Source organism: Triplophysa rosa, linkage group LG12 (genome assembly GCF_024868665.1).
Source record: "Triplophysa rosa linkage group LG12, Trosa_1v2, whole genome shotgun sequence".
NCBI lineage: Eukaryota > Metazoa > Chordata > Actinopteri > Cypriniformes > Nemacheilidae > Triplophysa > Triplophysa rosa.
Genome location: NC_079901.1, coordinates 10632623 through 10648246, shown reverse-complemented (window position 1 = coordinate 10648246; position 15624 = coordinate 10632623). Strand labels below are relative to the sequence as shown.

Genomic DNA, 15624 nt, shown 5'->3' with positions numbered 1-15624 from the left:
TTACAATATTTGCTATCTATTATGTTCCCAAATCTCATTTGTGCATTTGCTTTAAAGCAATATTTTTATTTTAATATTAAATATATATATTTTGTACTTTACGAGGTACAAATAATAAGTACTTAACTCAGTAGACCGAAGAAACTCGGGAGAAACTTCATAGAAACAATACTGTATTCCAGGTGTACTGTCTCAGTGTCTGGCTGAGGCTAAATTGTTGAGGTACATGTTTTTTTTTTCCCTCAGGGCAACACTGCAGAAGAAAAACATGACAGAGGGTCTCTCCAGCCTGGATAAACTTTCCTTTCTGTTGAAAAAACTGTACTTGACGCCAGAATGTACATCAGCTGCTGCTGTGGAATGTCTAGTCTCTGACCATCTCATTTAGAGAGAGCACTAGCCTGGCGACCCCATTAACTTCAGTCGTTTCCTCCCATCTGTCAAGCCACACAAAGTCACTTGGCACAAATATTACAAACCTCAGCGACAGCCACATTGAGCCAGCCCGAGTACATTCTTTGACCAACCTCCATTTAACCCTTAGAAAGCCTTGAATCAGGCCTAAAGTCATTCTGCATTTCTTTCACTCAGCATGTCAATCTGAGTTCTCATTTCGTCCGTGCTATCTGACCTTGTATTTGTACCTAGATGTTTCAAATGGAGATGTATTTCTCTCAACTGATTCACACAGATATGAATTACCCCATACAATTTTGTTTTCAGTTTAAAATGTTTTTATTTTAGATTTAAGGTGGAACAAAAGTGGACAGAGAAGGAAGTTGGACATTGGGTTCAAACAACCTCATATGCATTCTTTTGTGCGGCCAAGATATGCATGTAGTTGAATAGCTCACTTGCTGGCAATGGGATTCTCTCTCTTTTTCTCTCTCTTTGAGGTATTACATTTCAGGAACCAGCACTGTCTCTGTGCATACCATAACCAGATCTTCTCTAATCTCTGATAATGCCCCAGCTCCCTGGCAGCAACAGGAAAGATGAGCAGATTAGGAGATAGACAGTGCAATTAAACATAATCTTCTACTGTAATGCTTACTTATCTCTTTTGCACTTTACTCTAAAATGCATTTTTTTGTAACAGCTAGGTATAAAAATGAACGCAAATGAGTAATATCTTTAGTAAAGAACACTTTCTGCCTGCGCATCATCAAGTCCATTCACTAACAATTCTTAAAGAATATAGAATAAATCAAATATTTATTCAACCCTTGAGCCAGTTTTCCCCTGTGCTGGACTCAATATTTTTCATTAGGCACTGAAAAGCGCAATTTGTCTTAAAGAACCAACCGTTTTTGAGAAACAAATTAGGGGATTTAGAAAAGAACGTTTCCAGCAGCACATCAGTGAACGACAAAGAATACGAATTCTCATCACGTTTTAAAAATCAAAGATCCATTCAATTCACGTACAGTATTTGCTCTCATTTAAATGCAAGATCCCCATCCAGAACACACACACCCCTTTACAGCCCCGTCCGCCACCTCCCCAACACACACGCACTTGACGCCTCATCTGAAACTCATCTCAAGCTTGCTAGAATGCTTCTCAAGACAATTTGAAAGCTGTTCCTGCAACACGATGGCAAGGTAACAAGATCCCTCAAATGCTTGTCAATGGACAGTGCGAGGCGTGTCTGCAGCGTGGGCCGTGGGGACTGAGAGAGGTAGGACGTACCGTAAGTGGACCCGCGATCCGTGCGTCTCCACACCACTCCCATTTACCGGCGGCTGAACTGCAGCGCGGCGGGTGCGAGGAGAAGCGCTCCCTCCTCTTTGACAGTTCGTCATTTATTATATACGCACAAGGGGGTCGCGGGACGCACATTTCTCTCGTCGGAGTGGCTTTCACCACACTGGGAGGAATAATGCTTTAGCAGACGGTCTAGGATATTACTTGGGATGATGTTTGGATACACTGGAGCGGAGGCGAGGACTTCAGATCGTTGCGTGGATTAGATGATACCGCATACCCAACGACTTTGATTAATCTGGGACGAAAAAAGTATGTCCGGCACACACGTTCGGGCTCGTTTAGTCGACTAATCACAATTGTAATGTTATGTGGATACTCATCAAGGACATCGTGCCAGGGTTATAAACGAGATAGATCGTAGGTCCGGCAATGAATCGGAGCTCGACAACACTCCAGAAAAACATTCTCGCACTGTTCGTGTGATACAGCCCCGTGTCTGAGCGTGGATGTGTTAGACTCGGTGTCTGTGGTCTGGACGCATGGATGCGATGATCTCCTTTAGCCGTCAACTCATCAGAGAGTTCGTGCGAGCGCGCAGAGTACTATAGGATTCATCGGACTCCGACCGGACCTGTTTAAAAATCAAAGTTAAACACATCTGTTGTGAGATCCTGAGAGCAAAAACAAGGTAGGCTAACCATTATTTCCTCTGAATTTTATAGATGTGGATGTCTGCGCGTGATTCAAATGGGGCATTATTAAAAGACTTTAGCTCTGTGTGTTTGTGACCTTTTAAAAGGTAATGAATAGCAGTGTTCATAAGTTTTTTTTTTCTTTGAAAGGATAGCAGTAAATAGGTGCCAGATCGATTGAAAACATCGATTCGGTGCAAGTATAAATTGCTCATAGGGAAAAGGTGAGGCGGTTGCTGGTGCCGTTATTTTCGAGTGTTTTTTTTATCTTTCATTTATTTTCATTTGAATGCGATTTTGGCAAGAGGATTAGTTGACTATATTTAAAAGGCTTTTGTTTCAGTTTCCAAATGAATTCTGTGAAATCTCATAATAAATAGGCTAGTGAGAAATCCCGTGCTATAATACCCAGGAGAGTGGTTGACTGGATTCAGGACCATGGACAGCACCACACTTCCATTTAGTGGGGGTTTATAATAAACATTATGCAGTTGGTCTTATCTACATATTATAAAATATGCATTGTACAAGTGTAAACTAATTGATAAAAATAATCAAGATTCATAATAATTCTGTCAGACCATACCATATGTATTGTAAACGATGCTATAAAATGCTAAATATTGAAACTGGCTTGAGTCGGTCTATTACACTTTTTCATTGTTTCACACACCTTAACACAAACACACACACACACACACACACAGAGAGAGAGAGAGAGAGAGAGAGAGAGAGAGAGATCCTGGTAAAATTATTTTGAAGGTCATTTATCACAGAAATCTAACATTCTTAAGAAATATGATGCTGAACTAGCACTGTTTGCTCTGTTGCCATGTGACAGACAGAATTGCTGCTGTGCATCACAGTACTGCTATTCTTCTCAGCCAAATATAGATTGTCTGGCAAGTGGAGAATCACCAGTGGTGACTAACATTATTAGATATGAATCACGATATGATCTAAAAAAAATGAACTGATTAGACTCTGTTGGCAGGCTCATCACTCTGACGACATGTTTATCTGTAATACATTTATATTATTTCAGATTATAGAGCAGAAGCTAGTGCTATTTTAGACTGACATCTCAGGTTCACACCTCTTTATGTAGTCGGACGGTGGAGAAAACTTAGCTGCATCTCCCTTCAGTTTGTTATTCCAATTATGACTCCAAATATCAAATCTGACAGTGGAGGGTTAAATCAAAAGGATTACATTCTTTCAGTTCAGTCAAGACATTGTGATTATCACCATCATTTTATCCCAATAGTTTAGCGTCCATGTCACAATACTTAGCATTGCAGTCATAATATCTATTATGCTGGGTGCTTGCATGTGTTTTCTATATATTGTCATTAAAGAAAGCATACATTTTGAGATGTTTCAAGAGCAAAATGGGAAAAAATGTCAGAGAGCCTCTGAAGCCATACATCTCTCTCTCTCCCACAACACGACATGGTCACTCCGTCAGCTCTTTGGGAGTTAGAGGGTGGAAGTCTATTACTCTGAATCTGGCAACCCTGAGGCTAAGCAGGCCTTCCCTTGTGTCTCTGTTCTGCCTGGTGCCGTCCAGCTAATCCTGTTTGCGCAGCCACCCATACTATTAGCCTGCTTGTGTGTGTGTTTATGCTTCTGGGTGACTACAAGATTAAGACAGCTGTTCTTTGCATGTGGGTCAATGGCAATGCGTTGATAATAGAACATTTTCCGGTTAAAGACTTTATGAATCACTGTCCTTCGAACCCAGTTGTATTTTTCAAATGTAAGGCATTACTCCAAACTTCTATTTTGCCCAAACACCTCCTTGTTGTGTCTCACCTCAAGACTTCAGTATAACTTCAGTATAATGTTTGCTCTGAGCAGCCTTAAAGGTCTCACTGATTCAAGACATAAATCTCCCGGTGTGTTCACATATAACTCCTTTATCTTTTTACTACATCTCGTACTACCCTTCCACCACTGAGGTTGGTTTCACTCTTTATTTTCACTACACCTGGAGTCAGATTCAATCTCCCTTTTATCTTTCATCTCAAACTTTTCTTCAAGTACAAGGATGTTAACCGTCATGTTCAGACCACACTTGCCATTACGCCCCCTTTCATCAGAGTTCTCTGATAGTCTTGCATCAAACTGACGTTATTTCTATCCACTCCTTGCCAAATAGCAGAAGTCTGAATAGCTGCGAATCAATGCCAATGATAGTGTGGATAAGGTAAATACCCTACCAACACCCATGAAATTTCAAGATTTCAATACCAGTTTCGAAACAATCAGAAAAACTACCATGCTATTAAATGCACAAATATTAGCCGAGCATTAAGAAGTGAAATTCAAACTATGGCATTTGACACTGTTTTTCAATGAGTAAAGATGTCAGAGATGTAGGAAAAACATCACGCAAATATTATTGCTGGGTGATTTAAATTAATGGCGTAATAGACAACAGTTTACATTCACTTAAGACGAACTGACTGTGTTTACGTTAATACCTTGCCAAGAGCCACTTTGGCACAAGAAGAGTGACCACTTTACACTTTACAGAAAGCGAGTGCAAATTCCTATATTTTACAAAGCAGCCGTCTGTCAGTCAGGCATCCCTCGCATAGCAAATTCAGTGCTACAGATACTGTTGAAAGAAAGATAGCGTTAGTTTTTATTTAAACAAAATATTCCTACTATCATAAAAGTATCATCAGAGTGGAAAATAGTTCTTACACACATTCTTTCATCCATCCATCCATCCATCGATTCAACCCTGTAAACATCTCTCTCTCTCCCTTCTCATTTTAACCTCTTGTTTTCATATTTCAATGTACCTGCAAACATCTGCGTTTTCTGCCTGAGGGAAGCCTGTCTTTATTCCTCTCTGTCATTCTCTCCGTGATCATTTTCTCATGCATCTGCAGTGTAAACACAGCTCTGTTACTCAGCACTCCACGTGAGGGTCTGGCCATGGCGAACACTAATAGCTAATGCCTGTGGGTGGAACACATACTGTGTGTAATGCCAGTGGATCGTAAGGCACAGCGGAGGGAAGGGTGGATGTCTTTGAATGTCTACTCAGCTAAACACCAACCAATTATCTCAATCACTGTGGTGTGAACAGCACACGGTGTTGGCAAGGAGTTAAAAATAGAGCCTTTTCGAACATGAAACATAACAGCGTTCTGTCAGCATACGGTAATCGGTTTCATGTTGGGTACGTCGTGTGTATTTGAGCACAGAGGGTGTTTAAACAAATATGGGAACAGAATGATGAGAACAAAGGGCTGAAGAAGCGATTTCTGCATTTGATTACATGTTTTAAGAGTAGTGACTATTTGCTCGCCCTGTTGTCGTCCCAATCTTGCACGGTTATTTATTTCAGTAGAACACAAATGGGAAAATTGCACACTCATCTTTCCTATACTACAACAGTTCTTTGACCAGCTCTGTAAAGAGGTTTTCCTAATGAATCACGAGCTATATTACGAGTCTTCCCGAGGCCTTGCGTGAGGAACAGATAACATTTTAATTCACATTTTTGGTCACTGTTAACATTGAAACTTTCTTCTTAAAAATAGAACCAGCTGAAAAGACTAATGCGTTCACAGATTCATTTGTATTCTACGCATAAAGTAACATCATACGGGTTTGGAACGACATGGGTGTACAAGTAAATAATTAATACGGAATCATTTGGATAACTATTGCTTTAACCCATGCTGAGTTTGTCATTTTCTTTCTGCTTCTCTGATCTGAATACATAAAGCAAAGGCATGCAAGATTTACTCACACTCTGATCAAATACAATCATTTAGAGCTTTATTAAAATATAATGACGCATTTTAAATCTTCAAACACAACATTGCATTAGCTTCATTACTCCATGATTGGACATGATTGGTTCTTTAAAACATATACATACTTGCCAAAAGAGTTTGGAAAAGTATGTAAATATTTAAGGAAGAAAGCAGGGAATTTCCCAGGATGCCTTGTGTGTGTGTGGAACTACTTTTGTAAACCACGGATTTAGATTCAGGGTGCATCGAAGCCTTAGTTTCTAATTCTATTCTATTAATTCTTCCAATTCCTAATTATTTACTCAAGTTGTTTCAAACCTATATACATTTTGTTGTTCTGATGATCACAAACAAAGATATTTAAAAGAATGTTTGTAACCAAACGGGGCACTATTGACTACCATAAGGAAAGAACTACTATGGAAGTCAATGGTGCCCTAACTGTTTGATTATCAATATTCTTCAAAACATCGTCTTTTGTGTTCAACAGAACAAAGAAATGTATATAGGTTTGGAACACCTTCAGCGGGAGTAAATGATGATAGAATGTTCATTTTTAGGTGAACTGTCCCTTTAAAAAGTTTTTGGAAACACACTAAATTCAACTACCCTGTTTGCTATGTAATGTCAATTTACATTTGAGAAATGATTTGTTATTTACAATATCCTGTTTTTCAGTTCTAAATAACGCATGCCTCGTTTATGTTTAAGGAATGGCAATATGTTTGTAGGATGATTGTGGCAAACAAGAGAATAAAGGGAGAAATTGTCTATGCCATGCAAGCAAAGTGTCCTAATGGAAGAGATCTGTTCTCACCGGTGAATGTCTCATTCTGCTTGATTCTGCAGTTATTGGATGAAAAATGAAAAATAATAGTGATGCACATGAACTGATTGCCGGTGACAGAGAGATGTTAATGCATCATGTTACAGTACGTGGATGAGACTTTGGCTCGTGTGATAGACAGGTCTATTTGCAGTGCGAGTGTGAATCCATCCTCTTATGCTGTTGTATAGTCAATCAAGTCAACATTGGGTATCAGCTGCCTGCGATGATTGAGACCACATAGTCCCCGAATAAAGATAAGGAGGAATCCGGTTACAAACGAAACAGCTTTTATAAAGCTTGCAAACGTGTGAGTCATAAAATGAAATAAAAATCTAATAATAAAAGTTTGAGTTTTGTGTTAGTCAGCTTTGAGGTCATCTATATGCCGCTAAACCTTGACAAAATTCAACTGTAGCAGATATTTGCTTTTAAAGTGCAGTTTTTGTATGGAACAAGAGACCAAAAAATATTGCATTACAGAGACTTTTGTTCAATAAAAAAATAGATTTTACCCTTTAATTTCAGCTGCCACTGACTAGCAAAAAGAAAAACATTATTATGTAAAAGAAGTTTTACTAGGTCTTTCAATATTTAATGACATTCATTAGCTTCATTCAAATGTAACGGTCCATAATACCGTGTTTACTTCTTTTACTGTCTATCTGCAGAGAACTAACCCAAGCTCGGTATCACATCTGTTTTCTGCATGGATGCACAATGCGTTGGAACTTCATCCATCATGCATGCAACATCCTCATTGCTTTTTTTAGTCAAAGATCTGTAACACATTCCTGCGGGGTTACTTGTGTGGGACTGAACTTCCAAAAGACATGCCGTAACAGCCTCTTCCCACAGGAAGGTTTACCGTAAATAGGCGATCGATCTTGTTCTCAGCATTTTATGACCTCACTTCCTGTGTCAGTGTGGGAGCACTTCAAGTGCCTAATGGTTTGTTAAGTGCTGTCCTTCTTTGGTCTCCCTTACCTGTGACCCACACACTCTTGTTATTCTCTCACCTCTGTATTTCGTTGTGTCTCTCTCTCTTCCATAGAGTGTGAGGCTGTATACTTTACTGCACACACTCTATCAAATGACTCATATTTAAAAATCTATAATCATTAAACAGGATAGGCTGTCGAGGAAAATATGCACAGAGAAAGCATGGACTGTATATGAGTAATGATGCTGTATACAATAAATTGGCTTGTGGGATGATAATTGAGGATGATGTGTGTGGTAACTATGACAACAGACATGATCATGATCTCTTCGACAGTGATGGCTGGGGTGATATTTAAATTAACCATAATATATCTTAGTGCTATTATGAGTCAGAAGGGGTTTGTCAGGTCTTGGATTAGATTGTTGTTGGAAAGGAAGCCTTAGGAAGAAACACTTGGAAAGTGTTGAAAGTGAAAGTTTACAGAAAAAGCTCACTATTATCTTTAAAAACATATATATTTTTCAATTTACGAATTCTAAATTGTTCATAATAAACAAAGGGCTATTTAAATGAATGGTCCAAAATGCTCTTTTCCATAGAATTAAAGCAAATGGTGACCACAGCTAGTAAATGTACTATTGCTAAACTACATACTCAAAGCTATTGTGTGTCTTTAGATGTATAAAATATAGTAGATATGACTTTCTGATGCTTTCGTGATTCTTTTGTCCTTTCTAGAGGTCGACAGACACTACACTGGTCTATACTGTATTTTCATTGTACATAGCAGAATAGATAGCACATTGTGATATTCTTTGTTTTGGCATACCACAGAAAGAAAATAAACTGCACAGGTATGACATTATATGGCAAAGGTGAACAAACGGTGACGGCTTTTGTAATCCAAAGAAGAGCTCCTACTCGCATAGAATCACAGCACATTCCCTGCATTTTAAAGACTTTAATAATAAGCCTTGAGAATAAGGAAAAGCCTTGAAAAGTAGCTTTTGTATAGAACAAAATGTGGGTTTATGAAATTAAGAGAGATTGCACAAGTTCACAAACTATTGAAAACAGATTTACATAAGAATGAGAAAGGGCGGCTTGTTCGTGTTATGCTGGTTGATTTTTGCAGGTGCATTACAAGCATTCCATTATTAAAGTCATCAGGCTACCGAGATTATTAGATGGGAAGACAATTTGTGGAAACTAATGTATACATCTAAGGCCGTTAGGTACTAATGTTTATTACACATTAAAAATGCATAGATGAGGGCTTTTATTTACAGATGTTACTTATGCGTTGTTTGTGAGTGTCTAATGGGCCAATAGATTTTCATTTAGATCATTAAAAGTAATTGCGTGCTGCTCCTGGCTTCATCGCTCTGAAAAGCCTCTTTGGCCAAGGTGAGAGTGCCTTGTCATTGCTAGGTTCAGTTAATGAACCTACTTAACCTGACCGTGTTCGAACAGCCACGTGTATAAAGGGCAGTGCTCTTCCCACAATGCATTGCAGCATCAAAATGGCCATACATCTGGAATTATTGCTCTGGTCAAGGTTTGATTTATGAGAAGGAGTTGTGTGTTGATCTAGTGGTTTGATCTTTTTGAGTGTGTTATACAGTGTTGGTCTACTGGTTTGATCTATATGAGTGTTATAAAGATGTTCTAGCTACTCATCACTGAGAGAAAACATCTCACATGCATTTCTAAAGTAAATTAAAAAGCTGTCAATTGATAAAAATGTTAAATGTTAAAAAGCATGGTTGACGATGGCTAAATGAGGACTGGTAGTCAGTGAATCCAGTAGACATGTCAGGGCATTTCATATATTGAAAACATAAAATTCCAGTGTGCATATGTCACTTGTTATCACACATTAATGAAAGGAAAACTGAGAAATTCTTCCGTTTTAAAGGAGAGTGGAGTAAGATGTGCTTCTTTTGTCCTCAGGCAAAGTAAGCATTATACAAAGAGGTGAAATAAATGGTCATAATTATAATTCAGAATGTCTGCTATGAGCATAGAAGAAAAATGAGTGGAAACGTGTTTATAAAATGTGAATGTTATTACAGTGCGAATGCAAATGCAAGGAAAATCCTTGATTTTTTAAACAGGTAGTTTTCGCTTTATTAGGGTATTCATATTAAGAAATAACTTCAACTTTCTTCAACTCACATACACACACATGCTGTACACACATTCAGGCATTTTGAGCAAGTAACGTAGCACATGTATTTATTAAATGACAAAAAACACATGATACAAAAAAGTTAAAATATTTAAAAAGTACAAATATTCCAAGTGTACCGAGGTCAAACCATTCGATTTATATGAGGAACAGACGCGAAAGTGATCAACATCTGTTGTGTTTCCCGATTTTCAAATCTAGTGCCAAGTTAGATCAGCCTTAATAGTGAAATATCATTGGCTTTCATCTGTCTCGTGACAGACAGGGTGATTGCGTCAGCGTTGAGAGTGAAATGCTTATTGGCTGTCGTTAACGATTACGTAATTCTATGTTCCGGTTTGTTTAAAGATGTATTGATGTCCGTTCCCGGAGTTCCTTGTATAAAGTTATCGTATGGCTTCAGATCAGAAGGTTTGCAAAGCGACTTGTTTGTAATACGTTTATACTGTTTTGTTCGTTTTATGGAATAAATGCATGTGACTGTACTTTTACTCGTGTGTGTTTAAAGGGATACTTCACCCAAAAATGAAAATTCTGTCAAAATTTGCTCACCTTCGAGTTGTTCCAAATCTGTATAAATGTCTTTGTTCTGATGAACACAGAGAAAGATATTTGGAACCAAACAGATTTTGCCCCCCCCATTGAATTCCATAGTAGGAAAATTACTTTATCATTTTTTTTTTGTTCTTTTGAACACAAAAGAGGTAATTTTGAAGAATGTAGGACAGCAAACAGTTCTGGGGCACTTTTGACTACCATTGTATTTTTTCCTACTATGGTAGTCAATGGGGGGCAAAATCTGTCTGGTTATAAGCATTCTTCCAAATATCTTTCTCTGAGTTCATCAGAACAAAGAAATATATGCAGATTTGGAACAACTCGAAGGTGAGTTAATGATGACAGAATTTTCATTTTTGGGTGAAGTATCCCTTTAATGGTTGACAAGGGGTTAGGTTTAGGGTAAGTGGAGGGATTGGGCTTAGGTGCTTTTAAAATATCTTAGAATAAACATTTATTAAACCATTAATACTTTACAAATGCAAAAATAAATGCGTCTTTATCTGACTGCACAAAAAGGCATGGGGTCGTTTTCATAACAATCGCTAGAGGGCGCTTAAATTTAAAACGTGAACTATTGTCGTATAAGCTATGTGCGCAAAGATTAAAAGTCTATGTGCATACAGACAAAGCAATATGAATAATAGTCCATAGGCTTACTGTATAAAAATAAAGATTATTTCTAGCTTGATTGTGCAAATAACATATTCAGATATGCCATTAATCAGAATCAGAATCAGAAAGAGCTTTATTGCCAAGTATGTTTGCACATACAAGGAATTTGTTTTGGTGACAGGAGCATCCAGTATACAGAGACCATAACACAATAGAATACAGTACACAGATGATTTAAATAACGGCCTATGGGTATAAAAAAATTAAGAAATACAATACAATAAACATAAGATAAAGGTATAGAGAGTGTAAAGCTATGTATGTATGTAAATATGTACAAGTAAAAAATAAGAATAGACTATTGTAGTACAAGGTATGTGCTATATACAGCAGAATGAATGAAATATAATTTACAGAAAAAGTTGTATAAAAATAGATAGTGTATTATCTGGAGGATATAATTAATATTGCACTTAATTATTATTGCACAGAGTTATTAATTGCACGGTGTGTAAAAACATTTAACTGTTCAAGGGGTAGATGGCCTGAGGGAAGAAGCTGTTTTTGTGTCTGGTTGTATTGGTGCTCAGTGCTCTGTAGCGCCGACCAGACGGCAGCATTGTGAAGAGATGATGGCTTGGATGTGAGAGGTCCAGGGTGATTTTCTGAGCCCTTTTCCTCACTCTGGATGTATACAGTTCTTGGAGGGTGGGCAGGGGAGCACCAATGATCTTCTCAGCAGTCCCAACCGTCCTCTGTAGGCTTCTGATGTCTGATTTTGTGGCTGAGCCAAACCAGACAGTGATGGATGTGCAGAGGACAGACTCTATGACAGCTGAGTAAAACTGTTTTAATAGAGTTTGTGGTAGGTTGAACTTCTTCAGCTGATGTAAGAAGTACAACCTTTGCTGGGATTTTTTAGCAATGGAGCCAATGTGATTGTCCCACTTCAGGTTCTGAGAGATGGTGGTGCCCAGGAACCTGAAAGACTCCACTGCTGCCACAGTGCTGTTCATGATGGTGAGAGGGGGGAGTGCAGGGGGGTTTCTCCTGAAGTCCACAATCATCTCCACTGTTTTAAGCGTGTTCAGCTCCAAGTTGTTATGACTGCACCAGACAGCCAGCTGCTCAGCCTCCTGTCTGTACGCAGACTCATCACCGTCCTGGATGAGGCCAATGAGTGTGGTGTCGTCTGCAAACTTCAGAAGTCTGACAGAAGGGTCCTGGGCAGTTCAGTCATTTGTGTACAGGGAGAAGAGCAGTGGGGAGAGAATGCACCCCTGGGGGGCGCCAGTGCTGATTGTGAGGGTGCTGGATGTGAGTTTCCCCATTCTCACTAACTGCTGCCTGTCTGTCAGAAAGCTGGTGATCCACTGACAGATAGAGCCAGGAACAGATAGCTGGGTTAACTTTGTCTGGAGCAGTGATGGGATGATGGTGTTGAAAGCAGAGCTGAAGTCCACAAACAGGATCCTCACATAGGTCCCTGGTCTATCCAGATGTTTCAGGACAAAATGCAGCCCCATGTTAACTGCATCCTCAACAGACCTGTTTGCTCTGTAGGCAAACTGCAGGGGGTCCAGTAAGGGTTCTGTGATGTCCTTCAGATAAGCCAGTACCAGTCTCTCGAATGACTTCATAACAACAGATGTGAGAGCGACGGGTCTGTAGTCATTCAGTCCTGTGATTTTGGGTTTCTTTGGGATGGGGATTATGGTGGAGCGCTTGAAACAGGATGGAACTGTGCACAGCTCCAGTGATCTGTTGAAGATCTGTGAGAAGATGAAGGCCAGTTGAATAGCACAGCTTTTAAGACAGGCTGGGGAGATACCATCTGGGCCTGGTGCTTTTCTTGTCTTTTGTTTCCTAAAGACTCGGCACACATCCTCTTCACTGATCTGAAGTGCAGGAGGTGGGGTGACTGAAGGTGATAGGTGTTGTGTAGAGAAAATGTCAGAGTTGGTGTGAGGTGTAAAGTTAGCATTTTCAAATCTGCAGTAAAAGTCATTCAGATCATTGACCAGGTGTTGATTGCCTGCCAAATTGGGGGATGGTGGCTTGTAGTTGGTGATGTCTTTAAGGCCTTTCCACACAGACGCAGTGTCGTTGGCTGAAAACCGGTTTTCCAACTTTTTAGAGTAGTTTCTCTTAGCCACTCTGATCTCCTTTGTCAATGTGTTCCTAGCATGCTTGTACAAAACTTTGTCCCCTTTCTGTAGGCATCCTCCTTGGCTTGGCGAATCTGTCTGAGTTTTGCTGAGAACCATGGTTTATCATTGTTGTATTTTAAGGAAGTCCTGGTAGGAATGCACAAATCCTCACAGAAACTGATGTATGATGTTACAGTCTCTGTGAGCTCGTCCAGATCGCTGGTAGCAGCTTCAAAAACACTCCAATCGGTGCACTCGAAACAGGCTTGTAAGGCCCGCTGTGTTTCGTTGGTCCATCTTTTATCAGTCCTTACCATAGGTTTGGCAGCTTTTAGTTTCTGCCCGTAGGCTGGGATAAGGTGAACCAGGCAGTGATCAGACAGTCCTAAAGCTGCTCTAGGGACAGAGCGATATGCATTCTTTATTGTGGTGTAGCAATGGTCCAAAATATTTTTGTCTCTGGTAGGGCATGTGATGTGTTGTCTGTATTTTGGCAGCTCGAGTGTAAGTTTTGCCTGATTAAAGTCGCCAAGAATAATAATAACAGAGTCCGGATGTTGTTGCTCAGTGTCCGTGATGTGATCGGCGAGCTGTTGTAACGCCACGCTCACGTGCGCTTGTGGTGGAATGTAAACACACACGAGAATGAACGAGGAAAACTCTCGCGGCGAGTAAAAGGGCTTACAGTTAATGAAGAGTGCTTCTAGGTCGAGACAGCACATCTTCTTCATCACTGTTATTTCTGTACACTATTTTTTATTGATGTAGAAACATACCCCACCACCGCGCGATTTCCCCGTTGTTTCTGCGTCGGGGTCCGCTCTGAACAGCTGGTAGCCGGGCAGATGTAGCGCGCTGTCCAGGATGAAGTCATTTAGCCACGTTTCCACGAAACACAAAACAGCAGAGTTTGAAAAATCCTTATTTGTCCGGTAGAGTAGAAGTTCGTCCGTTTTGTTTGGCAGAGAGCGCAGATTCGCCAGATGTATGCTAGGCAGCACAGTTTTAAAGCCGTGCTTTCTGAGCCTGATCAGCGCGCCGGCTCGCTTCCCACGCTTGCGCGTCCTGGACCGCTTTGTTAGCGCCGCTGCGCGATGTCAAGTAAAACGTCCGAATAATCAAAAACCGGTAAAAGATCAGATGGCGTGCACTGCCGAATGTTCAGCAGTTCATCTCTTGTGAAACTTATTGTATGGGAAAAACATAAAACAGGACAAACTAACAAAAACACTAAAACAACTGGAGAGCTCCACACCGAGGCAGCCATCTGCGGCGCCATCTTGGCTCTATTGGATTAAAGAGATGAAGCCCTTGGTTATTGAAGGAAAGTAAAGGCAGTTGCATATGGGCCTGCTCAGCCATGAAGGCTTTTATATTCTGAGCATGTCATGAATAGCTATTGCATTAACAGCATTCATTCTTTCTAGCTGGACAGTTTAAATGTTCCACAATTGTGCTTCACTCTCCAGCTATCATTCTCATTATTTATGATGCGGTTTAAAGGGTAACTGAAAATGACTTCATATTTCATCTTTTCTCATTAGATCTTCCAAATGTTGAGGGGGCTGGAAGTCTTTTGTCACTAACACAATGTCCCTACACGACTCCAGATTTTCCACGACGTTTCATAAGTCAAACGAGTCAGCGAGTGCAGAAATCTCTTGTAAGGGGATCGGTTTTGGCAAATGATGAGAGCCTGCCGCAGACTTTTCTGTTATAGACCTGATGAACTCCAGCAACAGAGTAAATCTGTAAAAATCCTGACAGAAGCCGCTGTGAGGAATGTAAAGCCGGTTCTGACATTAGTAGGAATAATTTACCCCAAACAAAACCGTGTCACTCTAAACCTGTATATTTTTATATAATAGAAGAATGGAGGTGACCACGAGCTGTCAAGAAATCAAAAGGACTTTTTGTGAGGAACAGACCAAAATTAAGTCATCATTCATTGAAAATCACCTCCATCTGTTACAGCTCTGAAATCCAATATGGTGCCAATGCTGTAGGCTGGACATCAATAACATCCAACAATAACGGATCTCATGTATAACCAACCATCATCACATCACGACAGTGCTTTTATATTGCTTTCTGTCCATTTTAAAGTCTGCCAACCCACTGTCACTATGAAGTATTAAAGATGGTGTGTGTAGATTT

At 39.8% G+C, this 15624-nt stretch overlaps 1 protein-coding gene across 2 annotated transcripts in view; it reads left to right on the top strand.

Moving 5' to 3' along the window:
* Nucleotides 1–1512: 1512 nt before the first annotated feature.
* The window catches only part of si:cabz01090165.1 (uncharacterized protein LOC100333421 homolog), a 161341-nt gene continuing 147229 nt past the window's right edge, over nt 1513–15624 (top strand). For both annotated transcript variants that reach the window (XM_057348091.1, XM_057348092.1), the window contains exon 1: nt 1513–2398. The gene's annotated coding sequence lies outside the window, so the exon portion shown is untranslated. The remainder of the gene's footprint in view (nt 2399–15624) is intronic.